The sequence below is a fragment of the Rhinatrema bivittatum genome, chromosome 6 (assembly GCF_901001135.1).
Source record: "Rhinatrema bivittatum chromosome 6, aRhiBiv1.1, whole genome shotgun sequence".
Classification (NCBI taxonomy): domain Eukaryota; kingdom Metazoa; phylum Chordata; class Amphibia; order Gymnophiona; family Rhinatrematidae; genus Rhinatrema; species Rhinatrema bivittatum.
The window spans coordinates 81,230,454-81,253,175 of NC_042620.1; positions in this window are offsets into that span (position 1 = coordinate 81,230,454).

Genomic DNA, 22,722 nt, shown 5'->3' on the forward strand with positions numbered 1-22,722 from the left:
AAGTAATATTCTAAAACTGAAGCACTGGTTTTGAGAACTTTTAATACAAGGATAAATGCAATCATAGTAGAATTCTGCTGAAGAAAACAACTATTTCCCTTGAAAATATTTTGTCTGGAGAAAGAATTTATTCTATTAATATTTGTCAAAAAATAATGATTTAAAAAAACAAGAAATTCTTATTGCATGAATGAAATAGGGGCCTATTTTACTAAAGGCTTTCTGTGTCTATGGGAAAAATGCTTAGTAAATGACCTCCAGAAAATGATATAGCAGTTATATCTTATGTTTCTATTTTTTACAGTGGAATTTTTTTGGTTCTGTTCCATTCACAGTTACACCATGAAACAAATGTAAAGATTGTTCCTCCCAGCATTTATGTTCTTCTTCGTGGTGTCACCAACAGAAATTAGTGAAAACTGACCAGCCAGTGAAATTGCCAGAACAGTGTGAGAAGGTGGAGCCTCCATAGTCATACTATATATGTTCCATTAAAACCCTCCACTCTGATAACAAACCAGCTCACAATTATTCATACAATTACACACATGCATTTTATTGATCTCCAAAAGCCCAGAGACCCAGATACCTTTATTGTATATCTTGGTACATAAAACCCTATAAAAATGACCCCAAATTAACTGTACCTTATTGCCTCATGATACCTCCATGTAGCTGGTAAAAATAGCAAGAGTGACTTGGGGTGGTTGTCAGAATACTACTGCTGGCAGGAGGTCACTAAAACCTCCAAAAACATTTATGTGGGTCTGTTTTATCACCATTGTGGAGGACACGGATCCCAAAACTTCAGTTCCTTTGGTTCCACGCTGTATTTGAAAAAGCTTATTCAGATTGAGTATATGACTAGTGGCAGCTTCAATAAGGTGAGAGAAGATATGACTTGCATTAGTCAGTCCTCTTTCTTCAATTTTGTCAATCTTATTTTGGATGACATGATTGCCTACATTACCCTTGTACATCTATTATGCCTATATTGCACATTAGAAACAAGATATATCAATGGACTTCTATGAGATATCTTTCTTTTTCAATGTCATGTGAGCCTGAGAATGGCTCTCTTTCCCCAGTCCTATAAACCCTCCTACCTCAAATCTAGGATGGTTTGTTCTATATTCTACAGTTTACATATCTCTGAGTATGATATTGTAAAAGTGGATGAAATGTCCTTGCTGTGCAAGTCTGGTTTCTAAATGGGTCCAATACTTGTCATAGGGAAGTAAGGGCAAAGCACATTATATATTTATTTGATGTAAATAAAGCTATTTTTTTCCTTGTACATATATGTTGAAGATTTTTGTAGTTTCTATATGCAGTACATTTTTTAATACAAAAACCACATACCAGCTAATCATGAGGAAAAACATTTAAAAATAATTGTGGGAATTAGTATCAGAAATAAAAGTGTTCTTTTCAATACAATCTCCAGGCTCTTGCCCGCAATGGGCTACAACCAGTATCGTAGACGGGCAATGAAGTTCACATCATTTACTTAGGATGAGTCATTTCAATAAAATTAGTAGAAACATGCACATACACATACTTGCACAGTTTTAAGTGGATGCTCGCTTATGCCTGAAATTGCATTTCATGTGCACTGACGCCATTACCGGTTTTACCAGTTCATTCCATGTTCGCCCAAATAAGGAATACGACTACCCCCCCCCCCCCACTTTAATAGCCTCCATTCTCTCCTCTTAGCCCCAACCCTTAAACCCCACTGATCTATTTGTCTTTATTTTTTAACTTGCTTCTCATTCATAGAAAATGTAAAGTTATGTGACAGGGGACCCCGGCACATGCTTGTGTGCGTAAGTATTTCCGTGCTAAATTCAATGTGAAATCGAGGAATACCCATGCCTTGCCAAAGCCACACCCTTTTCATTTCCGCACTTAGCGGCATATACACACATACTCAGGTGACTTTTAAAATCCACTTAGTGCATGCCTGCACTGGCCCCAAAACACTAGACCACCACCAAAACCTCATCTTGAGTTACTAGCTGGCCTTCCTTTAGTAGTATAAATAGTTGACTATTCTGTGTGCCACCCCATAGGCCCTCTCTCTCTCTCTCTCTCTCTCTCTACTCCACTTAATTCCACTTCTCTTCTCTCCCTCTCCCCTCTCCCTGCCTAAAAATGCCCAAAACAGAATTCACAATATTTATTGTGAATTCCATTTGAGACATATCACACAGCTTAATGCCAGGAAAAAAGTTGTAGTTATTTCTGGTGTTAAAACTGTGCGATGACATGCATTACGCTATTGCACACTGCATTAATGCACCTCATTTTCATAGATCTCGCCCAAATTCCTCCCCAACTCCTCCCCTTTGAATACATTTACAAAATTTGCATTCATATGATAATGCATTATACGCCTTGATAATGCATGATAATGCATTATATGGCGTGATAATGCATTATTCGCCGTGATAACGGCCTAACGCATTTTGATTAATGACCCTGTTAGTTATCTACAATGCCAGCTTTGAATATCTACCACTATGTATTTAGAAAACAGAGCTAGTACAATGCCCCATTCTATGCTGTACCTTGACCTGCCTGCATTCCTTTATTAGTCTTGGTATCATGGAAGTTTGGTGTTAGCATTAAAACAAAGAAATTCAAAAGTTAAACTGTCTTCCTAGAACATCTTAGTGATATAAATAGAGAAGAATAATCCAAACTATAGGTACATGATGCTGGGTTCCATATTAGGTTTCCATTTATAGTAGAAAATGTATGGGAAGAAATGGGGAAACTGAAAGTGGACAAAGCCATGGGGCCTGATGAGGTTCATCCCAGGATACTGAGGGAGCTCAGAGATGTGCTGGAGGGTCTACTATGTGACCTGTTCAATAGATCCCTAGAAACGGGAGTGGTGCCAAGTGATTGGAGAAGAGCGGTGGTGATCCCGCTTCACAAGAGTAGAAACAGAGAAGAGGCTGGTAACTATAGACCAGTTAGCCTCACCTCGGTGGTGGGAAAAGTAATGGAGTCGCTGTTAAAAGAAAGAATAGTGAACTATCTACAGGCGGAAGAATTTCTGGACCAGAGGCAGCATGGATTCACCAAGAGAAGATCCTGTCAGACAAATCTGAGACTTTTTGACTGGGTAACCAAGAAATTGGATCAAGGAAGAGCACTCGATGTCATCTACTTGGACTTCAGCAAAGCTTTTGATACGGTTCCACACAGGAAACTGGTGAATAAAATGAGAAGCTTAGGAGTGAGTGCTGAGCTGGTGGCCTGGATTGCAAACTGGTTGACGGACAGAAGACAATGTGTGATGGTAAATGGAACTTACTCTGAAGAGAGAGTGGTGTTGAGTGGAGTGTTGAGGGGTCAGTGTTGGGACCAGTCTTGTTCCATATCTTTGTGAGCGGCATTGCAGACGGGATAGAAGGTAAGGTTTTGTCTTTTTGCGGATGACACTAATATCTGTAACAGAGTGGACATGCTGGAAGGAGTGGAGAAAATGAGACGGGATTTAAGGAAACTGGAAGAGTGGTCAAAGATATGGCAGCTGCGATTCAATGCCAAGAAGTGCAGAGTCATGCATATGAGGTGTAGAAATCCAAAAGAACTGTATTCGATAGGGGGAGAAGGGCTGATGTGCACGGAGCAGGAGAGAGACCTTGGAGTGATAGTGTCTAATGTTCTGAAGACGGCGAAACAATGTGACAAGGCGATAGCTAAAGCCAGAAGAATGCTGGGCTGCATAGAGAGAGGAATATCGAGTAAGAAAAGGGAAGTGATTATCCCCTTGTACAGGTCCTTGGTGAGGCTTCTCCTGGAGTACTGTTTTCAGTTCTGGAGACCGTATCTCCGAAGGGACAGAGACAGGATGGAGGCGGTCCAGAGAATGGAGACCAAAAGGTGGATGGCCTTCATTGAATGACTTATGAGAAGAGATTGAAGAATCTAAATATGTACACCCTGGAGGAAAGGAGGAGCAGGGGTGATATAATACAGACTTTCAGATACTTGAAAGGTTTTAATGATCCAAAAACAATGACAAACCTTTTCCGTTGTAAAAAAAATCAGCAGAACCAGGGGTCACGATTTGAAACTCCAGCGAAGAAGACTCAGAACCAATGTCAGGAAGTATTTCTTCACGGAGAGGGTGGTGGATGCCTGGAACGCCCTTCTGGAGGAAGTGGTGAAGACCAAAACTGTGAAGGATTTCAAAGGGGCGTGGGATAAATACTGTGGATTCATAAAGTCTAGAGGATGTGAATGAAGAGAAGAGGCATAGGGGTGGCTTGCGGGAATGACGGCTACTAACTGGAGATTAATATCCTTATTCAATAAACATACATACAGTTAATGCAACTCCAACATTTTCTATGCTTCAATAGCAAGAGGAAATGTGGAAAAAATGATTTTCATCCACATAAAAGCAGGGGAGTAGCTTGCTTGTTACAGCGGTTACTACCCCAAAACAAAAATGCCTGATACTTCACTTTCAATGCATATCCAGCATACCTCTCTGCTTCAACAGTAGGGGGAATAAAGAAAAGATGATTTATACTCAGACAACTACCAACAAGGTCTGAATTACATAGTCTGGGTAAAACAAATAAGCATGGGTGTAGCTTGCTTGTTATGGTGGTTATTACCCAGAATCAAACCTGATACTTCACTTAGAATACATATCCAGCGCAGCTCACTGCTTCAATGGCAGGGGGAATGAAAAAAGAGGATTTGTATTCAAACAACCAACAAGTACTGAGTTGCACAGGCTGGGTAAACAAGCGTGGGAGTAGCTTGCTTATTATGGTGGTTACTACCCCAAACCAATTACCTAGATACTTCACTTAGATGCAGCTCCAGCACTGCTATCTACGATAGCGGGGGTGGAAGGGAAATAGACCCAAAAAAGTTATTTAAAGGGACAAGAGTAACAGAAAAGTATGAAAAAAAAGTGTGAAAGCTTGCTGGGCAGACTGGATGGACTGTTTGGTCTTATTCTGCTGTCATTTCTATGTTTCTATATGTTTCTATGTAGGTGTCCCTGTGCAGGAAAAGGATCTAGGAATCATTGGGGCAGATTTTAAGAGCCCTGCTCGCCTAAATCCGCCCAAATCCGGGCGGATTTAGGCGAGTAGGGTCCTGCGCGCCGGTGAGCCTATTTTACATAGGCTCACCGGCGCGCGCAGACCCCGGGACTCGCATAAGTCCCGGGGTTCTCCGAGGGGGGCGTGTCGGGGGGCGGGCCTGAACCGCGTGGCGTTTAGGGGGCGTGCCGGGAGCGTTTCGGGGGCGGACCCGGAGGCGTGGTTATGGCCCGGGGTGGCCCGGGGCGTGGCCGCGCCCTCCGGACCCGCCCCCAGGTCGCGTCCCGGCGCGCAGGAGGCCCGCTGACGCGCGGGGATTTACGCCTCCCTCCGGGAGGCGTAAATCCCCCGACAAAGGTAGGGGGGGGCTTAGACAGGGCCGGGTGGGTGGGTTAGGTAGGGGAAGGGAGGGGAAGGTGAGGGGAGGGCAAAAGGAAGTTCCCTCCGAGGCCGCTCCGATTTCGGAGCGGCCTCGGAGGGAACGGGGTAGGCTGCGCGGCTCGGCGCGCGCCGGCTATACAGAATTGATAGCCTTGCACGCGCCGATCCAGGATTTTAGTGGATACGCGCGGCTCCGCGCGTATCTACTAAAATCCAGCGTACTTTTGCTTGCGCCTGATGTGCCAGCAAAAGTAGGCCTATTTGCATAGTTTGAAAATCTACCCCATTGTGAACAATACTTTGAAATGCTCAGTCCAGATTGTGGCCATATATCCAAAAATGAAATCTAATGTTAGGTATTATTAGGAAAAAATAGAAAATAAAACAGAGGATAATAAAATACAACTGTTGTGCTACCACAACTTAATGCAGTTCTGGTCCCCTATCTTATAAAAGATGAACAAAAACAAGAAAAGGTATAGAGAAGGGTGACCAGAATGATAAAGGCGATGGAATGGCTTGTCTATGAGGAAAGACTAAATAGTTCAAGGCTCTTCAGTCTGGAGAAGAGACAGTTGAGAGGAGATATGATAGAGGCCTATAAAATATGGAGTGGGGTGGAATAGGTAAATAAGGAACCATTATTTACCCTTTCAAATAGTTCTAAGACTACAATACACTCCATGAAACTAATAGGTAGCTAATTTAAAAGAATTTTAGACTATTTTTTTTAGTCAGAACATAATTAAACTGTGGAATTTGTTGCCAGAGGATTTGATGAAAGCAATTAGTGTAGATGGGTTTAAAAAGGGTTTAGACAAGTTCTTGAAGGAAAAGTCCATAAACCATTATTAGCCATAAAGACTTGGCAAAGCCATTGTTTATACCTGGTTATGAGCAAGAAGTACTGAATCTATTCTTTGGGATTCTGCTGGGCACTAGTGACCAAAATGGATATTGTTGAAGAGAGGATGCTGGCCTTGATGGACCTTTGGTTTAACCTAGTATGGCATTCTTTACATTCTTATGTATTATCTATAAAAGCCTACAGTTCAAATATCCAGATAACAACATGGTGAATCAGCCATTCACCCTTTCTTCATAGTAGATGGAATGGCTCCCCTATAAAAACAGGCTAAATAGGTTAGGGTTCTTCAGCTAAGAGAAAAGATGGCTGAGAGGTGATATGATATACATTTATAAAATAATGTGATGGTTGGAACAGCTGGATAGGGAATGATTATTTGCCCCTTCAAATAGTATTTTATCTATTTATGTATTTATTTATGTATTTAGTTAGTTAGTTAGTTAGTTAGTTAGACATTTTATATACCTTTGTTCCATATATAGATCAAAATGATTTACAAAGTGACATTCATAGTTATAGCTCAACAAACAAACAATGATTTGTGACAGAGGTGTTATTCACAGACAGCCATTAATATTTATCAAGTGAAATTCTGGACATATTAATAATAGATCTGGTACTTAAGGCAAAGAGTATTTAATATAAATTGAACTGAAATGATAGTTTTCACATTTTATTCTGTGAGTTGTTTTGAGAAACTTACATTCTTTCATTTGATTTATTCTTCATGATTTGATTATTATCTTGTGCCATTCTTGACTTTGTGGCTCTGTATATTCAGAAGTTTTTAAGTTAATTTATATGCATTTTTGAATAGCCATGTTTTTAGCTCTCCTTTAAATTTCTTTCTATCTGGACGGGTATATAATGTATAAGGCAGAGAATTCCAGAGCTTTGGAACCACTATTGAAAACACACAATCTCTTGTTTGTGTCAGATGTGTCCATATTGTGGGGATAGTCAATATTCCTTTATTTTGATCTTAGTGTTCATTGGTGTATGGTTGTAGTGTCACTCCTAACAAGCCGGTGTCACTCCTAACAAGCTGGTGTCATTGGAATGAATGATGTTGAAAATCATCATTAATGTTTTATAGTAGTACTAGAACTAGGACTAGGGGACACGGCATGAAACTAACTGTAAGCAGATTAAAACAAATTGGAGAAAGTATTTACTCATTCAATACACAATTAATCTGTGGAACTTTTTTGCCAGAGGATGTGGTAAATCATGAGTTTCTCCTTCTATAACTTAAATCTTTTGGTGTAACTGAGGATGTGCTTCAAAGGTTTTTTCTTTTTTGTCTCAGAGGTGCCAATAAGTAAGGGAGGAGTCACAAAGCTCGGACTGGTATGTATTAGACGACAGATGTAGTGGTTGCACGAGGGTCATGTTATCTCCCACTTTATTTAATCTTTCTTTGCAACCATTATGTAAATTGTTAGATTCCTTTAGTATTTTTTTATGGTCTTTGCAGATGATTGTCCAATTGTATTTTGAAGTTGGCTCTGATTGACAAGCAACTTATACACTGATCTCTGCTTGTGTGTTAGCTGTTAATAACTGGCTTTTTGAAAATGCTCTTGATTTTAATTTACTATACACCCACTAACCTCTTTCCCTTCACAAACAATTCTCCAACACCTACTAATTCAAGGGAAAACCTTGTTCGGTGGTTTTTTGTACAGTGGCTTTATGCAAGGATAACCAATTTTCAGTTTTCCTTTTTGTTTGCCCCGTCTATTATTCTTTATTCTTTATATTTCTTTTTTCTTTTTTGCTATTTTCCTTTTATTCTTTGCTTAATTGAATTTTATATGTTTAAGGTGATATTGAAACTGTGAATCCGGTTTGGACACAGTAGATTATTCTCCCACAGTCCCTGAAGCAGGCACATGGTGCCGAAACATGGCCAATGTCGGGCGGGCAGAACCGAACCCATAAGAAGTGACAAGGGCGGCGGCCTAGATAAGTATATAATAATAAGAACAGACAAGTGGGTCGGATAAGTAGCCGGGGCAGAAGGGATTTTATAAGCAAAGAATAAAAGGAAAATAGCAAAAAAGAAAAAAAGAAAAAAGAAATATAAAGAATAAAGAATAATAGACGAGGCAAACAAAAAGGAAAACTGAAAATTGGTTATCCTTGCATAAAGCCACCGTACAAAAAACCACCGAGCAAGGTTTTCCCTTAAATTACTTGATTTTAATTTGGCAGAAACTGAAGTTCTCTGGGTTTTGTGGAAACCATGGCCTGAAAGATTGCCTAACATTTCGATTGGTGACATTAATCTTGAATATTCTGATCAAGTTTGAAATTTTGGATTCTTTTTTGATCCTTCATTATCATGGAGAATACAATTGAATGTGGTTCTTTCTTTAGGAAATTTTAAGTTAAAGCAACTAAGACATCTTAGATCTTTATAATTTATTCATTTTTAATTTTACATATCAAGAACCATCGGGTTAGATTTTCGTGGGGTACGCGCGTATCCTACGCGCGTACCCCACGAAAACCTACCCCAAACCCCCCCTGCATGCGCCGAGCCTATTTTGCATAGGCTCGGTGGCGCGCGCAAGCCCCGGGACGCACGTAAGTCCCGGGGCTTGCATGGAGAGGCGTGCTGGGAGGCGTGGTGGGGGGCATGGCGGTCATGACACGGCGTTTCGGGGGCATGGCGCGGGTGACGCGACATTTCGGGGGTGGTGCCGTGGGCGTTCCGGGGGCGTGGCCGCGCCCTCCGGAACAGCCCCTGGGCCAGGTGATGGCGCGCCAGCAGCCCGCTGGCGCGCACAGATTTACATCTGCCTCCGGCAGGCGTAAATCCAGCGATAAAGGTGGGGGGGGGTTAGATAGGGCCGGGGGGGTGGGTTAGGTAGGGGAAGGGAGGGGAAGGTGAGGGGAGGGTGAAAGAAAATTCCCTCCGAGGCCACTCTGATTACGGAGCAGCCTCGGAGGGAATGGAGGCAGGCTGCGCGGCTCGGCGCGCGCAGGCTGCCCAAAATTGGCAGCCTTGTGCGCACCGATCCCGGATTTTAATGGATATGCACGGCTATGCACATATCTATTGAAATCCCGTGTACTCTTGTTTGCGCCTGGTGCGCGAACTAAAGTATGCATGCGCGCTAAATTATAAAATCTACCCCATCTTGAATACAGAAAATTTGTATGAAATGACATAGAAATTACAAACCTCTTATAAAAGAGAATCAAGCAAAAAGAAATACACTTCTACATTTTAAGTCCAAAATATGGAACATCCAAATCGTAAATTACTACTTAAGAAAAGAAAAGAAAATAAGGAAATTTGTTGGTAGCATCCTTTAAGGGTCATACCATAAGTGAGAAAGGACAATCCCAGCCATACAGGGAGACTCAGAAAATTACATTATGCAATACTTCTCTTACGTTTTACTTTTATCACACAAAAATTGCGTTAATTGAGAAGGAGAATAGAAAAGGTAAGAAATCTTTTTATATTTAATATAGCATTTGCAGGGGAATTTTAACAATTAATAGGCCCCAATTTGTAAAACCTGGGGTCTAAGCAGCAGGAATTGCTTCCTTTTCTTTTGTGTCATCTTGGACACGTCAGGAAAAATACTAACCTGCATATTCATAAAACATTCTAACCGATGTTTGAAAAAGAGTTTAAAAACCCATTCTTTATCAGGTTCCAGTACAAAAGTCACTATCATAGTTGCTAATGTAGCTTGTGCTGAATCAGAGGTTTCCAAGAATTCAATAATATTCAACCCGGGTATAACTATTTCTCCCCCGGGATTTTCTGCAAGTTCTGGAATATTACTCTTTTCTATCCCATTCAAATTTTCTCCTTGTGGCTTTTTTCCAACAGGTATATAGAACGCCCATACCAATGATGGTATAGTTTCTTCTTTTACTTTCAGTATCTCCGTTAGATATTTCTTAAACATATCTTTGGGGGATATATATATTATTCTTGGAAAGTTCACAAAACGGAGATTCCTTCCTTTCAGGGTGTTCTCAATATTTTCCATTTTGCTTAATAAAGTTACATTATCTTTAGCAAACGAATCCTGCTGGACTTTACTAGAACTCACAACAGTCTTAATCTCAGTAATCTACTGGCTGGATACTTTAGCAGTGTTTTCCAAGATTGTTATACGATTTTCATGATCCTCTAGCCTTTCTGTTAAAGGATTAAGTTGATTAATAATCATACTTCCCAAGCCCTCAATTGCCTCCTAAAGCCATTCAAACAAGTCCTCAATTGCCTCCCAAAGCCATTCAAACAAGCCTACCAAGAGCTATTAGCATAATTATCTTATACTTCTGATTTAATACCAAGGTAATGTATATTTTTATTTTTATTATACTATCTCCACCCTAACTATACTACCTCTCTAAGGGGGTCATTTACCAGACGGATCGCGTGAGATACCAAGATGGGGCGGAATCGGCCCCGGAAGAGGAGGAGTCGGGGCATCACTGGGGACAACTCCGCGAAGACGCCACTGTCGACGAAAAGGTAAGGGCCTTTTCGCGTCCTACTTCAAGCTCAATAGCTACACCTTCTATGGTGGCGCTATTGGGTGCGAAACCGGCAGCGATCGCACCGTGGCAGTGCGATCGCTACCGGCTAGCGCAGGACCGCCCCCCGTTTCGGCCCCCGCCCCTCATTACCTAAAGTATTGCAGGCCTGCGATACTTTAGAAAATGAGGCCCTAAGTGTTTAAATTTTGATTATTTAGCATACTATTTAGTTTGCTATGTTATATTATGAAATAATGTATTTACTTCTTTCTTCTTTGGAAATGCAAATAATTTCAAATGATTAATTGCTAACTACTGTAAACCAATTTGATATATGCTTGCATGAAAAGTCGGTATATAAAAATTATTAAATAAATAAATAAAAATGCAAGTGTTACCTGATTCGGTTTTACAAGGGAGAATCTTAGACTTGGCTTCAAAGGAGTTGAAGAGCCGCCAAATGTCTTCAAACTGAGCTCTCCTATGGCTGGGCTGCCGGTCAACTCATCGTGCTGTAACAGTACAGTGTCTATGCTCTCTCCTCCAGGTGACGAACTCCCTGCCTGGTGCCTCTGTCTGTCTGCAGCTTTGGCAGGTGACTCCACCAGGTTCACATCCGGGTTTCTGAGCATAGCAGGGTTCACCGGCACCTTTCTTACCATCGGGAGCAAAGCTATATCTGAGTCTGGTAGGGAACTCTGCTCCTCCCTGCCTTTGCGACTCCACTCCCGATGTTGAAATCCCTCAAAAGACGTCCATTGGGCCGGTTAAAGTCTCCAGAGCAGCCCCAGGGTAAGCTTTCTCCCTCGCTCGCCTTTTCCTGGCCGAATGGGGCATTTTCAAAGATTAATTTCAGGAAAATCTTCTAAAGTAATATCTCCATGGCATTCAGTGCTTCCATGCCTTTGCCATCTTGGGTCCTCAGCCTGCCCTATATTCTGATCATCTTAGATCTTTAATTGATCAAGCTGATTTTCGAACGTTAGTTCAGGCATTTGTTATGACAATTTGGAACTATAGCAATTATCTGTACCTTGGAATTCCCAAAAATAGACTGTGTGCTCTACAGCTCCTTCAGAATTCAGCACCTAAGTTGGTATTGAATGTCTCCAGATATGTCCATGTGACACCATTGTTACATCAGCTTCATTGATTGCCTGTTTAGCAATGGGTCAAGTTTAAGATCTTAACCTTTATGTTTAAATCAACTCATAATATGGCCCCAACTTTTATAGTAAATCTGTTTAAGGAGTATGTTCCAAAATGAATGTTGTATTCAGCTGATAAGAAAATGTAAGATTTGCCTTCGGCTAAGGATTTTCATTTACATAACACAAGGTCATGGGCTATTTTGGGGGTGATGTTTTGTGGAATAATTTACCTGTGGAGTTAAGGAAGCTCACTGATTTCAAACTGTTTCATAAAACTGTTAAGGAAATTTTATTCAGAGAGGCTTTTATCTAATTTTTATTGCTGATTGTTTATTGTTTGTTTGTTTTATAATAATGCTGTATGTGTTTTTTTGTAATCCACTTAGAATGGCATTGTCTCTATAGGCAGAATAAAAGAGTTTTAAATAAATAAATAAATAATTATAGTCAAGACATCTAAAACAATTGGGTTTGAAAGGGGTTTGGACAGGTTCCTGGAGGAAAAGTTCATAAACAATTATTAGCAAGCTACACTTGGGGAAAGCCACCTCTTATTCCTGGGTATGAGAAACCAGGAATGGATCTGCTGTTTGGAACTTCCAGGTAATTCCTAGTGATTCAAATTGGCTACTGTTGGAGTCACAATGCTGGACTTGATGGAACTATGGTCTGATCCAGCATGTCACATCTTATACTCTTATGAGGAAGATAAAATCAAGGATCAGGGTGATTAGATAATAATTTAAGAGTATGTAAAATATTTTGGAGGAAGAAATCAACATATTGTTATTATTATCATGAAACTGCAACCATTTTGTCAAGAGTTATTCTACAATCATTCAAAAACCTCACTAATTTTACAGTGATGGACTAATTCTCTGTGAAGTAACACTACCATCTTGGGTTACACTTAGAATTAATCTATGCCACTAATCAACTATTTGAATAGTAAACAAGTTAGGACAGTGAACAATAGAAATTATGGACCTTATGCTTTTTTTTTTTTTTTTGCATAAGAGGTAAAAACTAACAAAATTAAATTGAGAAATTGTGATTTAAAAACTCTTTTCTTTTGCTTATTAATTAAGGAACTGTTGGGGGAATGTGCTGAATCTTGTCTTTAATTTGTAAAATACAGTGATTCTGCAACATAAAATATTCTGAAAATATTTCTGAAATCATCAAAATCATTTGGATTGTACCAATACACTGATTGCATAGCAACTTTTTCATATATGCATGGAATATTTTTGCATTAATATAGAAATATGTAATTCTAATTCTTTAAAATCCTATTTTCTATTTTCCTTTAATTTGATGTGCTATAATCTCTGTCATGATTAGTAGAAAAAGAAGCCTTCAGCATCCTCATACCTTTTTCACAATGACCTCTTGCAAGCCACCATAATCTGCAGAAAAAAGGTGTTTGTTCACTTTTATGAATGTCAGTCTCTTGGCATTAGTAGTAAATAGACAAGTCCTTTGGTCACTGATAATGGCCCCAGGAGTACTAAGAACATACTCAGTGTAAACACATGAGGGTGGAAGTGGGCACTTTTCTTCAAAACCATCTTTTTCAACTTTTAATACATTGCCCATTATAAAAATGTATTCTGTATTGAACATGTTAGGAGCTTATATAATAAAGGTTAGCATGCATGTTAAGGTCTATTTCAGCACACTAAAAATAGCATACTATCTATTGAAGGCATTAGAGATGTGCATTAATTTTAGATGAATTAGATAATTTCAATGACATTGTCTAATTCATCCTGTTTCGGGCGTGCCCTGAAACGAACAATAATCCGCCAAAATTCAGTAAAAATTTGAATTGTTAGTGCTCACTAACGAATGAGTATGCACTAACTCCTGTTAGTGCACATTAACATGAAATTAGTGAAATACAAAAAAAAATACTAAACATGGAAAAAATGAAGTTAACCACTGGAAAAACGAAGTATGAACTGATACGATATATAAAAATGTTGCACATCTCTAGAAGGCATGCTAAACCTAGATCTAATGTCATTAGTAGGGACATGCTAAAATGTGCACATACCCCCAAACTCCCATTCCATCACCCCAAAATAAATCCTTACCATTCTGAAGAGTCAAGCTTCTTTACTGGTAAGAGGGATATGAAAGTTATCCTTCCAACAATGTTGCAAGTGCTGAATGGCACTGTTATGATAACTTCAGTGGCTGCAGTGGTTCCATATCCCTCCTGTAGGTGAAAACAGGGTATTTTATGGAATGATAAATATTCATTTTAGAGAGGAGGGAACTTGAGGAGGAGGATAACTTGATAGAGAAGGTAAGAGGACTTGAACATGGAATGTGTGTGTGTGTGTGTGGGGGGGGGGGAGAATTCATGATGGTACAGGTAGAGTCATGATGATGCCAAAAGAGAATTTGATATCTGGGGAGAGTGGGATTGTTAGTGTGGAGTCAGGTTCCATTCTTCATGGGGATTCAGGGGTTTGAAATCCCCTCTGCTAACCAGTCCTTTCAGTTCAAGATGACTAGGATGGGGGATTTCATGGTAGCTAGCATGAACACTATGGAGTAAATTTTCAAAGGGGTTTCATACATAAAAATGCCTTGTATGCTTGTACATTCTGATGTATGTGCATACAAGCACTTTTAAAAACAGGCTGAGTACATACAAAATCGCATGTTCATGCAGAAAAGTACCAGCGAACAAAGTGGGCATGTTTGAGGCATACTGAGGTATGGTTTGGATGTTCACGCAGATTTTGCTACTTTAAAATGAACGTACACATTAGGGGTGTGCATTCTTTTGCAACGTATTGGCAATCTGCAACGTATATGCCATATTTGTTTTATATGTGGGGGTCACGAAACATATGGTGAACCCCCACGAATACAAGGTATCACTAATGAATAAAACCCCACCCTCCTGACCGCTCCAAGACTTGCCAAAAGTCCCTGGTGGTCCAGCGGGGGTCCTGGAGCGATCTCCTGCACTCAGACCGTTGGCTGCTGGTATTCAAAATGGCGCCGATAGCCTTTGCCCTTACTATGTGACAGGGACTACCGGTGCCCTTGGTCGGCCCCTGTCACATGGTAGGAGCAATGGATGGCCAGCGCCATCTTGTGCTCCTACCATGTGACAGGGGCCGACCAAGGGCACCGGTAGCTCCTGTCACATAGTAAGGGCAAAGGCTATCGGCACCATTTTGAATATCGGCAACAGACGGCCCGAGTGCAGGAGATCGCTCCAGGACCCCCGTTGGACCACCAGGGACTTTTGGCAAGTCTTGGGGGGGTCAGGAGGGTGGATTGTTTTAGTTAATTAAATGTAAAGGGTTGGGATGGGGTTTTTTGGGGGAAATTAATACATATGTAACTAATGAATGGATCGGGGTACCCCGAGAACAGATGCAACGGATTTGGGTCCCGACGAATACGAATACAAATACCGAATGGGATGAATCTGTCCCTGCTGCACATCCGTAGTACACAAGAACATCATCAAAAATATGCAAACGCCATTAAACTTGCCATTTAATGTATGAAATTCAAACTGTCACTGTTTTTTTCAACCTCATATTTGGCATGCTGGTTTCCCCTAGTGAGTGGAAAGGGAAGTTTGCTAGGTGTAGATAGAGATGGTGTAGGGGCCTAACTGGGAAATCATTGTCCTTGCTCATAAATTTGTATGGCATTTCATTTAACCTTTTTTTTCAGATTTGTCCTTCTGTCTGATCAAAGGTTTGCTTTCATTCTTTGTGGGACATTTCAATTGGATGACACTGCATTTCTGGATGTGTGCATATGTCACTGGAGCTGACTGGGGATAAAAGGGGGTGGTGTCACTGGGCTGACTGGGGCTAATTTGGGAGGGGTTGTGTGTTTCACTGGAGCTGACTGAGGATAACTAGTGGTGTGTGTATGTGTGTCATTGGGGCTGACTGGGGCTAACTGGGTGTGTGTGTGAGTGGTAGTGAAGTGACGTTCAACATGAGTATTAAAAACTTCTGAGTCTAAAATTCAGTAGGCTTGTTAGTGGACAAGTTATCTGGCTAAAGTTATAATCAGTGGTATGAAAGTCCTGCTGAATAAACTTGCTTAAAATTATTCAGCTACATGTAGCCAGATAAAAATTTAACTGGGAATGTTTTTAAGTTATTCAGCCTTGTATGGCCGATTACTTGATACTTATTCAGATATCATTAAAAGATATCTGGGTAAGTAGTGCTGTAATAAAGAAAAACAAACCTCTGTGGCAGAGTGGCCCAGTTCCAACCCTTTCCCCAATAAACTGACATTGGTCCTGCTGGGCTGTTCTCTCCCCCCCCCCCCCCCCCCCCCCATGATAGAAATGTGAGTTTTGAAGGGAGATGCAGATCGTTCCCACTTCTTCCTTCCTGTTCTGGCTGCTATTAAATAAATCTTTCCTGCTGCCCCCTTCCCTACCCTACCCACCCCTATCCCCAGAAACCCTGTCAGGAGCGACGAAACTTCCTATATTTTCCCCGCACTTCCAGCACTGATTCAATAAGACTATAAGTGTTAGAAGTGTAAACTGCGGGTACCTAGCAGATCCTAAAGGGGAAATCCATTTCATGATGCTCACTCCCAGAAGTAAGAGTTGGTAAACCCCAAGTATTTTAATAGACCTATCTTACAGCACTGGAGCAATTAATGGGCCAGCACTGATTAATCCAGGCAGCGGTGACTGTCCGTCACCAGGGAGAAGGGGGGGCAGTCACAGTAACACACATGCAGATATACAAAATACTCTGCAAACCAGCTTTATTACAATAAACAGTATTAACAAGCTTCGTACCCGACCCATAAAATAGGTAAGCTATCGGAGGGTCTTCCACTGCACAGGCAGTACGTCACCTCCAGCCTGGGCCCGCTGCAACCAAGCAAGGCCGCTTCGCCATCTGGGAGGAATTCACAGGGCATTCTGATCACCCGCTGCATCCAAGCAAGGTGACTACCTCATCAAGGGGGTGTGGGCATCTGGTCTGTTGCCACACTATGGCCAGCATGCCCTGGTGACAGACAGCCCCCCTTGCATTGATGTTGTTTATCTCTAGCTAGAACCTTCCTGGCTTAGGTATACCCGCTATAGGGCCCATATAACCAGATGGCTTATCCAGGACCCTCCCCACCTAGCTGTGGCCAATGACTAAGGAACTTTCAAGTGAGGGCTAGGAACCCATCAGGTCTCTATGTATGTCATGTTTCAAGTTGCCCAAGAACAGGTCCTGTCCCATATCTGAAAGGCATACCCTGTCATTATGAAACAGTACTGAGCAATCCACGCATATCCAGATGTGGTGTCTTATATGCACGCCACCACGGCGATTGACATAAATACCAATTTGCTTGTTTAATTTCTTCATCAAATGCATCTAAAGTGGCGAGTCGAGGAACTGGTGGCGAGGGATGATCTCTGACCAGATGAGTGTGGTGCTGGGCATCAAGGGCAGGATGACAGTGATGTCACTCCTCATATTATCTAGGAGCAGGTATCTCATATTATGTAGGAGCAGGCATCTGGTCATGACTCCCAAGTCATTGCCTCCAAGGTGTATGATTAGTACCTCTGGAGGAGTGAATTTTGTCAGTTGCTACCATATTCGGGGGAACCAGCTGATCCCAACGCATGCCTCTGTGACTCAGCCATTGCAATATGCCGTCTCTTGGCGTAATGCCCAGCTGTCATCCGAGGGGATTTCTCTTCACCCAAAATACAAAAGAGTGTCCTGTGATCCATATCACTCGATGCCACTGGTGAGTGCCTGAAAGACATAAGGCATTGGCAGCAATGTCGCAGGTGGATATAGAAGAATACACTGCTGTAATCCCATAGGTCACCACCAGCATCTACAGTGCCATAGCTCATGGGAATTCATTTGCCTGCCTAATGTAGGATAGGTATGCTGGGGAGCACCATCTGCCAATATGCTGAATGGTAGTGCCCGGCAAACCAGATGCCGCCGAGCTCGAGGTTGCCTCAATTCAGAAGGAATGAGTCTTGAACTGCTCCAGCTTCAGACCAGCCATGTCCAGGGTGCACTTGAGGACAGCATTAAACTGGTACTTGCTTAGCAGGAGTGAGCTAGCATGCAAAAGAAATTGTGCTCCTCCCCCCCCCCCCGATAGTCTGACTGCCTTATATTGTGCAGTGTTGGCTACCAAGCATGTAGGCAGGCCCAGTACTTGAGGTAATGTGACCGATTTCCCCCTGCCAAGTTGATCGGTCTTGGATCTCCAAATCCTGGCATTGAGCTTTCCATTTGCAATGGAAATGTCACAGGCTCGCAAACTGGAGCTATCGTGTTGGGCAAACAGCTCACTCATTTGAATCACAGTGAAAAATGCAATGCAGAAGGCAACTCGGAAGAGGACCAGTTTGAAGTGGTCCTTTATGACCTAAGGTAAACAGCACTATAGAACAAGCAAATGATCATGGAGAACAGGATGGCATGCATCCAGAACTTGCAGATTGCACTTGGCCTAGCCCACAAGGATGCGTCTGATGGCAAAGTCCCATGCCAGATTGGGCAAACCTTGAGCTTTAATGAAATAGACATAACCCATAAAATTGGCTTGAACTGTGCCTTGGGCCGCACCGTACCACTTAGCCTGCATGATGTCTCCTACCAGCTTTTGCAAAAGACCAAGGTTCTCGGGAAGGGAGGTGGTTTCTAGGAATTCCATGATGTTGTTTTATCCCTTCAGATGTGCTTGCCAAGTAGATGGTGCGACTGACTGCTGCAGCAGGTTGAATGCATCTTGGTCCCAATGCTCCAGAGTTGTGCACAAATCAGAGTCACCTGCTCCTCAGCATGTAGAGCAAGTCTCCAGAAGTCTTCCCACTTAAAACAAGAAAGACAGTCAGCAATCTTGTTGCAAAGGTCAAGGATGAGTCTCACCCATGTCAACTGCAAACACTTCAAAACCATCAGCCTAAGAAGTTCTGCCATGGGTGTACATCTAGTGGACTGCTGATGATTATATGTATGACCACTTGGTTGTCACACCAAAATATCACCTTTCTGTTCACTAGACGCTCTTTCCAAAGTTGGAGCTCTACCACTATCGGGAAGAGTTCCACAAAGGTGATATTAGCCTTGATCCCTTAGTCAACCCAATTGCTAGGCCATGTCTCAGCACACCAGCTCCCTTGAAAGTAAAGGCCAAAGCCATTGCCTCCAGAGGTGTCTGAGAACAGTTGTAAGTCAGAACTGGATACAGGTGGGGGTAACCACATTACTGAGCCATTGAATTCGACCAGGAATTTCTCCCATACTGCGAGATCCTCACGTAAGGCATGGGTAACTCACAAGCAGTGGTACTTTTTTTTTACTGTCAGGAAGCATTAATAAATCAACTAATGTATCCCCGCTCCATAGGGATAACCTTGCAGGTCAAGGCCAGGCTCCTTATTAGGGATTGCACAATGACCAAGTTCATCTTGTGAGCCAGATGAGCAGCTCAGATCAATTTGAACAGCTCTTGTGTTTTGTTGGTTGGGAGCCTGGACATCATTTGAATGGTGTTGAGCTCAATGCCAAGGAACATAAGCAGCTCAAATGGCAGTTCCAGCTTGTCCCCTGCAGCGGAATGCCAAAATCTTTGGCCATGCTTTGAAAGCCATCGAATAGATTGTGACATGCCTCTGAGCCATGAACAGAAAATCATCCAAGTAGTAGATGATTCCTGTCAAGCCCATGTGCCAGGACAACTCCTAATGTAGGAAGGTGCTGAGTATCTCAAAGTGCGCACAAGAAACCAAGCACCCCATGGGCATTCTTTTATCAAAATAGTAAGCACCCCAGGAGCAGAGCCCTATTAAAGAAAAGTTGTTCGGATGCACCACCAAAAGCTGGAACGCAGACTCTATGTTGACAGTCTCTCCATGAGAGACCCTTCCACACTATCCCTGAGGAGATTGAGTGCACTGTTGAAGGAGGCATATTGGCCCGTACATGCCTCCTGTGGGATGAAGTCATTCACAGCCCGACCCTTTCGGTAAGATAGATTGTGTATCAGCCTGAATTTATCCTGTTTTTTCTTAGGTACCACCACTAGAAGTGATAAGATCATCCTGTCAAAAGGTAGGAGATGGAAGGGGACTGCTACCCTGCCTAGACTAATTTCCAACCCCAGCTTCTCTCTCACTATGTCAGCAAACCTGGTTCCAGAGTATGCATTTGTGTGTCGGGCGGGATTCAAAGAAACCTCGTACGGGATTCTGAAGCCCTCCTTGAAACCCTGGTGTAACATAATGGCACGCCTAATGGGATAAAGGCTAAGACCCGACACCAATCACTCCCATTTAACTGGGATCGGGGCTCACGTGTAAGGGCTACTTGCCCCTACTACTTGGGGATTTCTTGGTACACTTGGTGGCGGGGTGACTGGTGGCACATATGGAGCAGATGTGCTTGTATTTGCAATCCTGTGTCATGCAACCCCCTTTGTTGTACTGCCAACAGGCTTCAGCTGTGGGATCGGCCGCCTGCCCCTGCCCATGGGAGCCTCCCTGGGCATGAAAGGAGTGATTGCTTGCTTGCATTTCTGCATTGCATGCCATCATGTGGTTCAGTCACAACTCGACATCTTGTGCACCTCATGACATGGATGGGAAGTCAGTCATCCTTTCTCTAAATCGCTCATCATAATTCATCCAAGTGAATTCCTTATAGGTGGAGTGAACACTGATAATGGTGTCTAAATAAGACCAGAAAGCTAAGTGCTGCAAGGGATCAGCTCAGCCGACTATTGACGCTAGGCATGCAAAGGATCGCACCCAGTTGTTAATGATCAAGACCTGGTTGGGACCCAAAGGAGCTTTGTGTTGTTTGCGATCCTTGCATGACACTTTTGCCTTCCTACGCCCTTCCAGCAGGCTAAAATTATCAACATACTGGTGATGGCATATGTGATGCCGGAGTGAACACTGAACAACTGCTTCATTGTGTTCAGCACCGGTAAGCTTGCATTAGTGGTAATGGCACTCCGTGAGCCCTCGGCTACTGAGGATCCCCGGGAACTAGAGAAAGATGCTGACGAGGAAATCTTGCTGCCTGAGGAGTTGGAGCAGCAGGAGTGACTCCCACTATTCCTCTTATGCTTCCTTTCAATTTTGTTGCACTCTGCAGGGGGCAGGGCTTTATTGACGTCTGCAGGGGAGGGGACACCCCTCCACCCTTGGCAGTTGGTCAGAGGGTTCCCCAGCTCTGGGCACTGAGGTGACTACACTAGACTCACCTTCACTGGTCTCCAGCGCTGCAGGTTGCACACTGGAGGCATGGCCCAGACTCTCATCTCTGGCACTCTGCAGGTCTAGCTGGTTTGGAGTATTGGCATTCTTGAGTGCGGCATAAACCAGAGAAGGGAGAGGAGGCACCAGCGTCATGGGCTCTTGTGGTTCTGAAACACAGGTGTCCATGGACTGCAAGCACATAGCGTAGCTGGAGATCCATTGACTGCTACTATGAGGGATGCCTGGTTGCCAATGCGGTTGGGCCCCCTGGTAAAAACTCAGAGGCCCTGGGTATGGCCAGGTGGGCCATGGTGGAAGGACAGCCTCTGTGGCCCTCCATCAAGGTGCCAGTGTACTGATCATGAACGCAGGGAGGTTGTGCGGCTGGGCTTCCCCAGCTGCAAACTATGCTGTTCCCGAGGGGTGAAACCACCTGGGTAACTGGACACTTGTCCCACTCCCCAACCCACCGGCTGGATAGCCGGTGCAGAGGGCAGGGGGATACAACTGTCCCCAGTTGAGAAATTACCCCCAGGCAGTCCAGTTCCCCTCCCCTCAGCCACACTGCCATTTGCTGGATCACTGGGGTTTGCTGACGAGTCCCTGGGTGAGCTTAAGTCTCCATCTGGCTCTTCCCCAGGATCCTGCACATCCCCCACCCCCACCCCCCGGGGGTTACTGGCCAGTGGAGCACTTGTAGATTCCTCCCCAGGTGGTACTGGACTCTCCAGGTGTCCCCCCCCCCCCCCCCCCCGTGGGACTGGATGGCGAATCAGAGCTCTAGTCGTTTTTTACTGTGACCACATGCCATGGCTGAGCTAAGGTACTGACCTTTAAAGCGCCCTGGGGAGAGCCAATGTGGACCCACCAACCTACTATCTCCCAAGGGACCTTCCTTGTTAAAGGTTTTTTCGCAGGAGAGCTGGATCCTCCTACGCCACTCCAGTTGAGGCCTCTGTGATTGGAGAACCCAGATTGCAGGGACTGCTCTCTGGTCAGCTACTTATACCCTCAACTTGTGGCCAGCAGAGTCTCCCTCTGCTTGCCAGGGTAAAGTGCTGCCCCTGAGAATTTTCTCCTATTCCCGTTTTTTTTTTTTTAAACTTCCAAATTGGCCAAATTACCTAGGCAGAGGCACTGCTTCTTCCCTGGTGAGGCAGCCGCGCGTAGGACAGGCAGCAAAAGGAGACGGGGAACTGAACTCTGGTCAGATGCCTCCCTCCACACAGCTGGCTCCGCCCTGTGGGATGGCCCAGGGCTAAAATTGTCCAATGAGCTGTCCCATATCCTTGACCATGCCCCCCCCCCGACTGTGCCTGGATGGGGGACCTCCTCCGCTCCTCCCACTCATAGCCCATGGGTCCTGCAGCTGGGACTGGGCATGCTTGCATCAGCAGGGGGAGGGGGGGGCAGTGACATCAGCATCCTGACCGCGTCATCAGTCTGTGCCTTGCTGCAAAAGAGGCCACGCCC